The 14,386-nt window shown below is 36.3% G+C and overlaps 1 long non-coding RNA gene across 3 annotated transcripts in view; it reads right to left on the reverse strand.

Moving 5' to 3' along the window:
- LOC128852385 (uncharacterized) overlaps positions 1–14,386 on the reverse strand; it is an 83,502-nt gene that overhangs the window by 36,410 nt on the left and 32,706 nt on the right. The window contains exon 1 of one of the 3 annotated variants that reach the window (XR_008450204.1): positions 3,514–3,624. The exons of the other annotated variants lie outside the window; for them this stretch is intronic. This is a non-coding gene — a long non-coding RNA (uncharacterized LOC128852385). Of the gene's footprint in view, positions 1–3,513; positions 3,625–14,386 lie in introns of those variants that run through there. 3 annotated transcript variants of the gene reach the window in all.

Raw genomic sequence — 14,386 nt, forward strand, 5'->3', positions numbered from 1 at the left:
ATTTCTCAGTTACAAGTATTAAAATGCCCTTCGGCTAGTTTCAGATTCCATTATGTTTCAAATGTTGGCAAAAGAAGAAGAAACTATAACCCGTTTAGGACATGTTTCAGGTTGCCGTACTTGCACAATACAATACTAGTATTTAGTCTTAAGGCACATAAGCTCTAAGGAGATACGATCATGTGAACGATGTCCATTGCTTCATGGCCACTTCTGTTTTGCCAGAAAAGGAATGGGCATGAGCATAAGCTCAAGTTTTCTATCAAAGTGAGGGCACGAATAGTTGTCCTCCTTTATTGAATATGTCGAGGGCAGAAGTTAATAGGTAATTTGTGGTTAATTTCAAGTTTTTTATTAAGTTCAAGGTGCCTTGTGGCACTTGCTCTAACAGTCAAAAGGTACCATTTCCAGCTAAGTGCTTCCAACTAATTTTAACCAATTGTTCAGTCGCACTTAATAACATATTTCAACTATTGATGTGTGTGTGTGGTAAAGTGTTAAAATTAATTCTTAGTGAACTCTAAATGTTGGCAGAGCCACTGCAGGAGATTATTGTGAACTTCAGTTTGAGACCATTTGAGTTATAAAGTGATTTCAGATTTCTTACCCTATTAAAAAGCTAAACATCTGCTCAGTACTGGATAGTGAACTGTAAGCTCTATATTAAAACATCAGGGAAAAAAATGTAATGACATTTTTTATTGATTTTATGGTGCCTTTCATGGCTCCTTAGTCTGCACTCCAGGGAAAAGACTAGCCTGTAGAAGGGCCTGAAGGTTCAGGAATACCTGGATTCAGTGGTCCGAAGTCCTTCAGACAGGATCTCACTGTGTGTGCCTGCCAGACAAGTTGCGAACCTGAGCATTGTTTGGGTCTGTAATGTCAGATTAAATTCCAACAGACAAAGCTCAGCCACCTTTGGTTTCTAGAAGATGTGAGGAACGGTGAGTGATTTCTGAATTTACAGCAAAACATCAAATACGTATAGACATTCCGATCCAGACAAGTTATGGATAGTGATATATGGAACTGTGGTCATTTATTAGACTTCTATGATTATTGCACTTACCTCTTACATTTCCATCTCCTGAGCAGCCTTTGATTGCCACAAAAAAAAAAAAAAAAAAAAGAAAAAAAAAAGAGACAAACTTCCAGGAAAACATTCTCTTCACAAAATTAAAATATCATCTCACTAATCCTCTCTGCAGTGAGGGAGAGCATCACACCACCAGAAACGATGGCAAGACCCAGGAGGATAAAAGCCTAGCAGGCTTGACAAACTGAACACTGAAGTTGAATATTTTCACATAAATACTTACGGTCACTTTTAACAGCTCCAACTCCCTGTAACAGCAGCTGTTCTAAAAGTAATTAAATCAACTTGACACTAAATATAGCCACAAAAAGTGTTTAAAGGCTTTCTAAAATAATTTTGAAGAGTTTTTTATCTGCTGGAAATCAGAAATTACTTCAATTAATACAAAAATATACTCCAACTGAGGCTATAAATATACCCATGCATATTTAGGCTATATGTGTATAGGCTATATATATTTAGTCTATATATATATATAGGCTATGTACATTTCTATATAAGCACTGAAGAGTTTACAAGTATTTTTATAGAAGAATGTCACATCTTTAAAGGTCAATAAACAATATTTAAGGGTTTCAAATCGTGGCTATTAAAAACAACCCTCCAGGCAAGCATTTTCTCTTTTTTCCTGTGGTTTAAGTTTACTGGCAAAAAAATGGTGGTGGGTTTAATCCTGGACAGATTGCCAGGGCAGTATCTAAACCCTGGAGTACCTGACAGAGCAGTACCTTGCCCTAGTAACATTAAAAAATTGGTTTAGTCAGTATGAGATTTGCAGGGAGGGATAGGAACGTATATTAAAAATTTAATTTGTTTTTTTTTTTTAAATCCTGTAAGGCCCATATGGCCACGCTATCACCCTATCACTGAATAGAGCAGGAAACAAAATACAAAAACATCACTTTAAACCTGTAGTTAGGGTATTAGGGCCCTGATCCAATGCCAAGGGAAGACAATAGGGAGGGTTTGTATCGAATGCTGAATGCCCTCTGAGCCCATCAAAGGGATTATGGACCATTTGACGAATCTGTGTCATCCTGTGCTGGACCATGCTAATCTTATTGTGCCATTTCAATTGTGGTAAACATGCAGCTGATGCAAACACATATAGGACTTAACTTTTTTTTCCAAATCCCAAAGGATTTACTGAAGGAGGTCTAAAACTTCCCCTCCTACTTGCATATCTTAGTATCACAACTAAGTGAAACATTTAAAAAACTTCAGAATTTCTTCGTACAAAGTCTACATCAATTCCCTTACTTAGTTAATAAATCCAAACTCAACCAAATCAAATAGGATACTTGATTCTTCCCTCACAGAAAATATTTTACTCATTAATGAAAAGTTGTCTTATATAAAGGAATTCAATTTTTTTTTTTTTTGATTGGCATTAGACTCACAGACAGACAGAAATAAGCTGCCATTATTCCATTTGATAGCCAGACGCTGCCAGTTGTTGCTAGGGCAGTCATGCTGTTAAATTAGGTCTAATGAACGAGTAATTGCTTTAGGTATAGTGAACCATTTCAAAGAAAACAAGGATTCTAATTGATTTGCAATTTGTTTGGCACATTGCATTGTCTGGGGTTATTGATTAGTCTTCTGGATTTCACACTGCATGTGTTTCCCTTTATTAAGGGAATAACAGGTTACTGATTACTTTCCTTCTGGGTTTAATGTAGCGGTTAATGTCTACTTTGTTCTTGTGTCATGTCACAGGCAAGGAAGGAATAATATGCAAGTGGGTGGCCCTTTGCTAAGAAACTCCCCTGCTGCTTTGAGCTGTGTACTCTAAGGCATGCTGAAAAGCAGATCAAGAGAAAGGGTTAGAATAGCAGGACTCACAAGTTATGGCCTGAGTCAGGCTAGACCCAGGCTAGAAACTTGGCTTTCCTTCGCCATCAAAGCACAAGACAGTATGAAGCAATTGGTGGTAGATTTGTTCTTGTTTGATTATATGTCTCTATATAAAGAAACATATTATAGTTTTATGTGCCTCGGTTTATATACAGCAGCATCTTAAATAAGGATGCTTACAATATATTTATCCTTTTGCTGCAAGAGATTTACTCCATAGCATACATATTCTAGCGAGCATGCCCTTGCACATTTTAAATCTATCCTGGTTTGCAAAAAAAAAGTGAGTTCATTTAATCAACAACTTTGTTCCTTTCATAGGACAGGTTTTTATGACATAGTCAATGTATATTAAAGCGTAATTAATTTCTAATGTCACAATATTCTTAGCTAAAAACCTGATCCTTAGCTCATCGTTAACAGGTATGATGGTAAAATGAAAAAGGTTTTGTTGTTCTAAAATTGATCGTGGCTCTGGAGATTATTTAGCTTTACGTTTTGTGTCCCTGTGTTGGTAGCCAGTACAAATGAAAAGAAACACAGGTATTTAGATTACTTACAGGGTCTAAGGAATCCTGATTTTTTGTCCTTACGATGTGTCTTACACTCTCAGAAGGATCAGCCATGTAACATTCATGTATCTGAAGATCTCTACATAAGCCCGATCCAAAGCCTGTTGAAGTCAACATTAAACCTCATTGATTTTCAGAAGCCTTTGCTGGCAAGCCCATCAAATTTCTTGATCTATCTCTTGAGAACCAATGCATAATTTCAACAAGCAACATAAGTTTTATTGCCAGATGAGCCACCATGCTGTCCTCTATGTGCCATAAAGTTCTGGGTAGCACCAGTGGCACCAAGGAAGCAATAGCAAAAATCTAGACCTTGCTCTGTGTGACAGGAGTTGAAATTTCTAATGCTGAAAAGGTACTTCTCCTGAGCTGTTATAAAGATTATTATCAGTAAATTGCCTGCACACTATGATTTTTTTTTTTTCTAAAAAGGATTATGATAAATCTCTGAAATACAACATTGGTCATGTTCAGTTTAGTCCAAAGATAAATTAAAGAATTGGTAGCTCGTGATCTTTCATGATCTAGAAGTTGCTGATTTCTGAGTATTTGCAGTAGGATATAGAGAAGCTGTGACCCATCTTGAATTCTTCCTGAATTTTAGGACTTAATTAAATAAGTAATACCATACTTTAAAATCTCTGTTAGACTGAAATTAATGAGGCTCTTGGTCTTATAGGCCAAAACATAAGAAATAATCTCAATAATGGAAACTGAAATAATAGCAGCCACAAAATTACTTTGGGGTCATGTTTGGCAATCATTTGGCATGCACTAGGTACAGAACGCATTACTTTAAAATTGCCACTGCTGTTTTGAGATGTCCTCTGTAATTTATTTTCACTACCCCATTCACAAATGACCAACCATTGTACACCAAATGTATTTACCAAATACCAGGTGTATGCCAATATAATTCCTATAACTTAGTAGACCATAGTCTATTTCTTTCTATATTCTATGGTCTTATGACATCAGCCTGCTGAAGCCGTACAAAATGTGTACTTGGGTATATATTAAATTGGTAATTAAATATATTTTATACCATATGAGCAACCTAATATAATAGTAAATTAAGAGAGAACATAACATTTTAATTCCCCTGTGTTCGTATTTTAAGACTTCTATGTGGTGGGAGAAGTCTGGGAAGGAATCAAGATGGTGCAACCATTCCATATGATGGACCACAGGCTTGAGGTTAGCAGTCTGAGGAGTTTACAGAGAGAGTGCAAGAGAGCTGAGACTTTAATATCCCTCACTTCCCCCAGCCTTTGATTCAGGAAGATAGACCTGAAAGGAGCATTTACAAACAGTAATGTTCACAGGCAAAGATATCAGTAGCTATCAGTAGCTAATGAGAACTAAGGTTGGAGTCCAACCATACTCCAATTAAAACCTTCAAACCAGATTAGAGATTAGACTAAATGTGAGCAATAAAGAAGCAAGTATCCTAACATGATATGATTTGAAGCTTCCTAAATAGCATGTTGCAGCCAATTATTTGGACCACTGTGTGCTGCTGGAGAAACTCAAGATGGCTTTAATGGGGATAATACGAGCTGATGTCTTTCAATAAAGTATACACATAGAGGTAGATTACTGTGTTGAGATGATGAATTTCACCCAATTCAGAGAGAACCCCAAGACTGAGACATGGCATTTATTCTCAACAAAATTATGTGGAACATGACAATGAAGCATTGATCAAAAGTGATTCTACTTTTCACCTTTAGTTGTAGGGCTTGCTGTAGAACAAAGGCCATGGGATGTGTCACAACTAACAGACACTTCACTGACAAATTCAAGAGCTGACATGCTGTTGCGAGTAAATTTACTATGTAGTTGGTGTGTTGTAGTGAAGTCTTTTTTCTGCTTAGTGGCAGGACTTAGAGGGGAGATCCTGTTTCCTAAATCTTCTTTTAAAGCTTCTTCTCTTGGGTTCAAATAGTGAAGCTTTCTGCCTAGGTCCACAAAGCTGCATATGCTGTGAATTGGTGTAGGGTTCTGAGCTCTTAGCACCCAGCAAAGGACCGAGCTGCCAAGGGCCACACCTCCCTTCTGACCCCATGAAGGGCGACGTACAAAAGGCAGCTGCACATGCCTAGATTTCACCTTGAAATGGGGTTTCCATGCACTCGGGGGTGACATTAGGCCCAACAAAAGAAGCAATGCCAATGCTCCTGTGGAGAGTGTCCCACTCTTTAGAAAAGAATTGGAAATTTGCTAGGACAGAAAGAAGCAATGTGAGATGAATAACAGCTGAGACCAGTACTTGGTATAATTGCATAGGTTGAAGAAGTCCTGAATTCCTTCCTCCTGAGGGTGTTTCTGTATTTTATCCAACACCTACAACTCAGTGAAGAACTAAGGGTCCCCTCTTTTCTATTTAGTTAAGTTCCCTAATGTTTAGAAGCATTTAGAAACCAAATTTAAAAGCCAGCATCTACTCAATGCTTTTTGTCTCTGACAACACATCTCCCAGTGAAACAGAGTGGGAAAAATTGTACTAGGGAGAAGAGTAGTACTTGTGGCACACAACTCAATTTCTGTCTCCTACTACAATACCAAAAGAAAAAAAAAGTGTGTATAAATGCCTCAGCCACCCAACACATTGGTCAATATGTGAACGTAAGTCTACCTTCTTTATGGGTTAAGCTGAGACCTAAGTTCATGAACTTTGTATCAGCTCTGACTAGCAGAGTTAAAATCACACTGCTTGTCATTGATAACAGAAAGATTCTTCTTAGCATGATGTAAAAAGCAATGTAGACACGCAGAGGGTTTTATCCAACTAAAACATAAGCATCCGTAGGCATCAAGTGCATGTGGCTTTAAGACAGAAATCTTGATTTCCCCCTTTCACGTAGACACTTAAACCACCCATGAGTGGTTAATTGTTTCCACGACTATAGACATCAGTTTTTTAGCTGATGTATATGTAAATATTTTCATCAAAGTCCACAGAGGTCGTGGTGATCGAGCATATTACCTTAAACATCATACAGCTCCTCAGAAATGGAGTGCACTTTTCCTTCTCATTGTCATTTGTTATTCTCCATCATCAACAGTAGTATTGCGTGGAAGCCACAAAACTACTGAGTCTACTATGAAGGGCACAGTTGAAACATGCCTAAGTATGATCCTCACTCTTGTATCTGATCCTTCTATGATTATGGCCTTAGCTAAAGTCTTGGACTCCGTAGTTTAGTCTTACTCTCATACCTCACTCTGTCTTCTTTGGGAAAATCACACTGATCCTGGAGAATGGTCTTGGTGCTTCTTTCTGACTCCCATCTGTGACGAGGTTTTTTGTTAAAAAATAAGATAAAAAACTACAGTTGCTGAGATAGCTCACTTCTGTCTCACATGGCTTGGCTGGTTAGCATGCAGAGGAGCAAATCACATTTTAAAATATTTGAAAAACATGGAGGAGCTTTAAGGAACTGTTTAAAAGACTGCTTTTGGTTTGGTGCCAGCTGCAAATGCCATGCTGATTACAGAAGTTTACATAAATTCCCAAAACCTTATTATCATCTCACATGTATAAAATGGAGAATTACACCGCAGTCCCTGAAGTTACACAGGTGTAAGCCTGTGCTGGAGAAGAATACAACCCTTCTGGTTAGAAAGCTACCAGTGTTTTCAGAGGGTCCAGTTGTCTCTAGCCATCTACTAGCACAAAAAACCCAACCCAAAACCAAAAAGTAAAAAATATAGGGCATTATCTATTTACATAAATACTTCAGTCCTCATTGATTTCAACTGAGATGCACAGATTCATACGTCAGCTGGACTTTGACTGAATTTGTAAGGAAAAAAATCTAATTCTTGGGCATCTTGGTTGTAGCAAATAGATTTTGAGCTTTTTATGCAGTGCATACTGCTGTATAAAACAAAAGATAACTAGAGCAGGTCAAACCAAAGTTTCAACTAGCTCTGAAAACCTCTGTGTAAAAATGGCTTACAAGAAGGTGTAAGATGTTTGAGGAAGAGCCACGCACATGCAGATGGAGCTTTCCCTGATACACAGCTGTATATCTTACCGGTCCCAGTTACTTTTTAAGCCTGAGGCCACATGAGTAGATAATGAGTACTGCTGGGAAGCTACTTAAAATGAATCCAGCCATTTCTTCTTTCAGCCTATTTAGCCATTTGCCTCACACCATCCTGTAGCAATGAGTTCCACATCTCAATTATGCACCATAAGAAAAAGTCATTGCTTTCGAGCCTTTTAAACTGGGTGATTCTATTGGGTGTCCCTCAACTCTTAAGAAGACGCAATTAGCTTTCTTCACTTACTTTCGCTACATCACCTATAAATGTATAAGCCTCTACTATAACCCCACCAGTCATCTTTTCCATACTGATCAGTCTATTTAGTTTTTCCCAGTCTGAATGCCATTCCACACCACTACTCATCCTTGTGGAATTTGCTTTCTGTGTCTACTGTTGCTCTCTTTTGAGGCAGCTTGTAAGACCAACGTACGGTATTCAAGATGAGGCCATACCATTAATTTGTGCATGATAGTCCTTACTCTTTTCTGAGCTGGCTGGTTGGGTTTGGGGTTTTTTTTTCATTTCTACAATATGGTGGTTCTGAAGGATTTCTGGTAGGGTTGTGAAGGTCTTTGTAAATCAAACAACTCCAGGGATAAAATCACCACATGTTCATATGAAAAGTGCTGAGAGATTGGTATATTCTGTGATAATTTTTGCGTTATTTAGACAGTAGTAACAACAAAAATTAGAACTTTGTGACCTGCAAATTTTCCATAGACTGCCACCAAGAGCTCCACAGACAACCAGTGGCCATGAACCAACGATCGGGAACCCAAGTGCAAAGAATAATTAATAGTAATTTTTACAAAAATTTGGGATGATCCTACATTCTACTAGCGTAAAAAAGTCTTAATACCTTCACTGAGGTCCTAAGCTCTCAAATAAGATGAGAAGTTCTTACTCTACAAAAAAAAAAAAATGTGTATTTCTTGAACAATACAAAGTTGAGAATAAAAACAAATTTGTTCCTTAGAAATTGCCTAGTGAAGCAGTTGTTTCATACTGCCTGTTGAACATTTGGGTAGACTGATTCAAATGTTAAAGCTGTGTTCAAACCAGAAAAAATAAAAATAATAAGCTGTCAGAATAATTACTAAGAACATACAAGGATTATACAAAGTAAACTGCAGCCTGCAAAAAGAGAATTGCATGTTAGCTAATTGTTAATTTTAGCAATTGCAATGGCTAATTACTGTGGCACACATTGACTATTAGCATGATGCCCCAGCACCTGCTTTCTCCAATGAACAGATTTCTTCATTGCTCGTGCAGGAGCAAAATGTGTAATTATTGGCCATCATTGGGGCGATTTTTCAGTGATTCTTTTGTGTGATGTGAATAAAGCATAATGACATATTTTATTAGAGGGCAAATAGCTGTTTGTTAATGGAAATGATTTGAAATCCAAGAAAGTAGGAGCTAGGAGCATGTTTTCAGTATCAGCATGAATTCAAATGTATTTTCTTTTAACTCTTTATAAAAGAAGCATAGAAATCAAATCTAAACTTAGTATAATATATTTAATGATATGTGCAAACACAGCATTGATTAATTGCCTCAAATGTTTTCAATGCTACACCATTTCATTTGTTACAGCAGTCTGCTAAATTTATGCATTTCTTATTTAAACTCTTCTTTCCTGGGCATATAGTGTTAGCAAGATTATGTGGCTTGTTCCTCATTTACTGGGAAAAAAAATCATCTTTGTAACTTAAGCAACAATTATGGGCTTTATGAGGCACATTTTCATTGCACACATTGTAGAACACAGTGCACTGGCATTATTATTCCTGAAAGTACACGCTTGAATGTATCTATCAAGACCCAAATGTCAGCTACTGAATAGATTATGCATAGTTATCCAAAACAGAATAAAGATACATAAAATCTCAGCAACAGAATACTTGATTTCTGAGAAAAAGATTTTTATTAAATAATCTGCATGGTACTTTTCAAGAACAATGCAAATGAAAAAATCACATATGAACCTTAGACTACAGTGGGGTTTAAAATAGCAAAATGCTTTGTCATTTTTAAAGGAGAGGCTATGGCTAGAATAAGAAAGCTGGCCTTTTCATTTTGCTGTTATCTGAATAGTACTCAAAGTTGGGGAAAAAGCGTTACTAGGGGGACATATTTTGCTGAATTCCACTGACAAATCTAGACTAACTCGATGGGAAACAGTGAAGTGACTTTGGATATCCAAGGAAAGCAGAAGCCTTGTGAACCTCTGTGAAACTTTCAACAATAAGTAGGAAACCTAAGTCTCTTTTTAACTCCTCAGATAATCAATCCAAAAATTTAATGCTATATTAGAAGTATAGCAATAAGAGATTTTTTGGCATGACTCTGATTTTGTTCCGTTTTGACAAAGATACAGATGCTGAACCTCAATTAAAGTTGACCCAATTTACAAACATGCAAGTTAGACGAAATTCAGATCTAATAGATGCGTGTGAAATGACTGACTGAAATAAACTCAGTTTTAAAAGCACATTCGAATAAATAAATGAACAGATACATAGGTGATAGGAAGATATAGTAAGGGATCATATCTCTCACTCTTCTTCTACGATTGCATACGATACACGTATGACATTTTGCTACCACAGCTTCAAAGGCCACCATGAGAAAAAATTAGCCAACTCTAAATATAGTGAAAATCTGGCTCATCCCATATACTAAGTCTGAGTTACTTACAAACTTGAGGAAGAAACTGTGAATGGGCACTTCCTCTTCTCACCCAGGGCCTATAGCTTCTCTGCTGTTGCAAGATGTAGATAAGTTTGGTATTCAGGTTCACTGTTTGACCCATTAAACTGGTATTGACGTATAATTTGTGTGTTTTCCCAGTACGGTTGCACATAGAATGGGGTTCATTTCCACAAGTTTGAATAAATTTATCCAGTTCAGTGAACCTGTTGTTAAGCTTAGCAAAACTCAGTAGGTGGCTTTAAAGTCCTGTAATTAGCCCATTACATAAAATCTGTACTTTAGATTTTTGCACATTGGTTAATAAGCATAACATCCTTCGTATATATAAATAACATTACATTGAATGATGCAATATAAAGGAATTAAAGGCCAAAGTAGTTAAATAAAATACTTGAAGGAGATCTCAAATTAGCATGTTTAATTCCAACTCATTGAACAGGAAAAGGCTTTAGCCTTACTGTACCAGTTCCATACAATGTGCAGAATAGCAGATATTTAGTCTCCATTTTACATAAGGTCGCTGTCATCCCTGACCTCTGTGTGACTTTGGAAAAATGTTCTAATTAGCTTGTTTCTTTTAAAACCTAATCATTACAATGTCTAAATATAGTCATGAATTACCAAGACAGCACTTGCCTCAACAATTTTTCATAGTTTGTACATAGCTAATTAATTCTTGATCCTTAATTCTTACTTTCTAAATGAAATATGTGAGGAAAATTAAGTCTACAGATAATTAACCCATGCAAAACTTACTGGTTTGTGGTAAAAATTTACCTTAGAGTTCAAGATTTCAGTAAGCTATAAAATTAAAACACAGCTTTGAATCCTATTGCAAGAGGTTAAAGTCTCACTTCCATCTGAGAGATTATTATATTTGTTAGTTTTAAATGCTAAAAACATTATGCATCCAAAATTCCAGGCTTCATTTTTCCTTCAAATCTATTGATGAATTCCATCCTATGAATTAAGATGTTGAAAAGTAGTGTTACATATGTAACCATTATCTTCTTTCAATTTTTTTCTATTCATATACAATGAATACTATGCAACATAGAGCCCTCTTCAGAGAGCCAACATTATCAATGCATGAAAAAATACATTTGAAAAGCTTTGCATAAATGCACATGTGCATACATACATCTGTCTACCCACATATATACACAAACACACATATATATGGGTAAACAAAATAGTATTTTGGATTTTTTGAAATACTCAGAGCTAATACTGTAGCCAAAGGAAACTTGCTCAGATTTGATCTCATGAAAAACTCAATAATCATGAATAGTTTGCCAACATTCATAAACACACAGATTCTAGTGGATGAACCTGTCTTGTTTATGTGTTTATACTGAACTAATAGTAAATCAATGGTTTCACTTGATCTCAGCCTGAAGCCAAACCTCATTCAAAACCCACATCTCATTCATTTGTAATTTTAGGATTCATCAGCAAATTCGCAGAAAAAGCCTGCATAAACATTTTTATGTTGCTGCACAAAAAGCAAAGAGAAGATTGAAAGTGGCAAACTTCATACATCTTACTATGCTTATTGTGACATGGCAAACTACCACAGATTCTAGTCGTGTTCTGTTTATCTTGTGCCATTTTATATCATCATCTTTGAGCGCCTTTGACTTTTTTCCCATTTAATTAATTGCAACTTTCCCGATACTGCTCTTAAGTCATTACTAAATTTTTAATTTTACCAACGATCTAAGTTTAAAACCAATCTGATTGTTTCTTTATATATATCTCTAAACTGTATCCTTTTTTCTCATATACATTGAGACCTGGAAGATTTTTGTCCCTTGACAATCCATATCCAGTCTTGGAGCTGATTCCATTCTCAGTCATACAGGTACATTTCTTGCTGGTTTCATTCAGAGCAGACATCAGCTGAAGTAAAATTTGTCTGCTATAAGCAATTATATTTCTCATAGAACTATCTGCACTAGGTCTAGAGATAATAGAAATTTTGAAGACAATATCACGTATGGTATTAATGCATCCAACAGTAAGACTAAGAGGTAGAATGACATGCATCGATTGAGTAGTCCATTATTTGTGCAAAATGAATACAGTTCAATGGTTAAAAAAATACACGAAAAAATTGTGGGAAGGAAAACAATCAGAAGACACAAGACAAGCTAGGTGGATCTTCTTCAACTTCTTACATCCTGATATATTCCCAGCTCTGCATCCCATCTTGTCAAATACATGTGCTTTGGTTACCTCTGAGGACTGAGTTAGTGGTCTGTTACGCTATTTTCCAACACCTGTTTAGACATTCTTTTTCTGACAAAGTTGAATCGAACCTGTTAAGTACACCATCAATTACACTTCTTTAGACTATAGATCTGCTCAAGTGAAGGAGTTAGGAGGTCACAGACTATATGTTATTTTTGTGAATGGACTACTTGATTCAGTCTCTTAATTGACCATGTGCATTAAAGTCTACTTGTAGGGAAAAATATAAAGCTACTCATTAACATCTAGCAGTAAGTCAATGAACCAAAGAAGACCACCTTGCTGACTAGACATAACTCTTCTGTCTTATAAGAAGTAGGAGCCACTAATGAATAGAGCATTCTGAATCAAGTAATTTTTCTACACATAAAAAATTACTAGATGGAAGGTGAGGAAAACTGTGTTCACTAATTCATTTTGTAAACACAGCTATCATATCAGGCAATGCTTGACCACATCCATCCTTGCATTTCTTTGGAAAATAGCTGGATTGAATTTGCAAGATATGTGTAAACTATGAAGTCTGAAGAGGGTTTTTTTCCCCAGCAAATAAATTGACCTCGACAGAGCACTTTCCATTCCCTCTTTGTAGAAATGGGTAAGTATTTATAAATAGATTAATATTTGCCTAAAATTAGACCCCTGAACATAAACATGGCAATAAATTAAAATTTCCTCAAGACATGAGATATTTGTATATTTACTCTGAAAATCAAATGTATGCAGTGAATTAGGGGTTCATCTTTTGGTTGTATACACATTGCTAAAAATCATATAAGGCTATTGGTTGCCCCTGCATCAATACTAAGGTTCCTGTATCTCTGAAGCTTATCAGTGGTACCTATCAAGCAGCAGGCACAGAACTTTGGTTTTGGATCAAGAAATTATTAGTGACATTGTATCTGGAAGCATCTACCAAGTTTAAGGACTTTGGCTGACTACTGGTTACATTACTGTGGGCTATTTAGAGAATTAACTATTGAAGCACAGAAATGTATCAATAACATTGTCAAAATGAGGTAGAAGAAACTTTAGTTCCTTCAGTTCTGCAGTTCTGGTTTTTGGCTGAACAACACTACCAATGGCTGCCAGAACTTGATTTAGTTAAGTCCTTAATTCTCAGATACACAGATTGACTTTAAAACACGCTTTTAACAATCCTTGACTGCTTTTTTATATATATCACATTAAACACTAACAGTTACAACAGAGCAAAGATGCTGAAGAAGTCGTATGTTCTCTGTTGCTTTCCCAAAGCCGACAAAAACGAAAGCCCATTACCAACTTCCTTTCCATACTGGAGCTTTTCCAATATATATTGAAATCATGTTACCTGGGAACATTTTGTATGTACCTAACATAAAAATCAGATTTTTTTTCTTACAACTCTTATTATGAAGGCACTGGTCATGACAGGATAATGAAACATAAGTTGAATTTCTTATTTAAATTTAGCAGACTGACCATGAGTACTCCAGTATAACTGCTTATCATTACACTCCCCAGCAGCTGGCAAAGACAAAACTAAAATACAGAAGAGATGCTACATGAGTGAATGCGATCTTCATGATAATTATTGTTTGGTCTTTTGAATTTATATTTTGAATTGTAGAAGTTTTGAGTATCTGGGGGGAGGGGAGTGGCGAGTTGAATATCTTACTCAGTCTGCTGCTTTCTCTATCTTCACCTACTCAGATAAGATTTCTTTATACTGTGAACCTAACTCTGTATACCTCAAAAAAACACACCGCATATATCTTACATAGCAATTCACTCAGTTGCTCACTCGACTTCATCTAATATCTTGCGACAGCTGAAAGCTAGAAGCTAGTCC

Source organism: Cuculus canorus, chromosome 5 (assembly GCF_017976375.1).
Source record: "Cuculus canorus isolate bCucCan1 chromosome 5, bCucCan1.pri, whole genome shotgun sequence".
Taxonomy (NCBI): domain Eukaryota; kingdom Metazoa; phylum Chordata; class Aves; order Cuculiformes; family Cuculidae; genus Cuculus; species Cuculus canorus.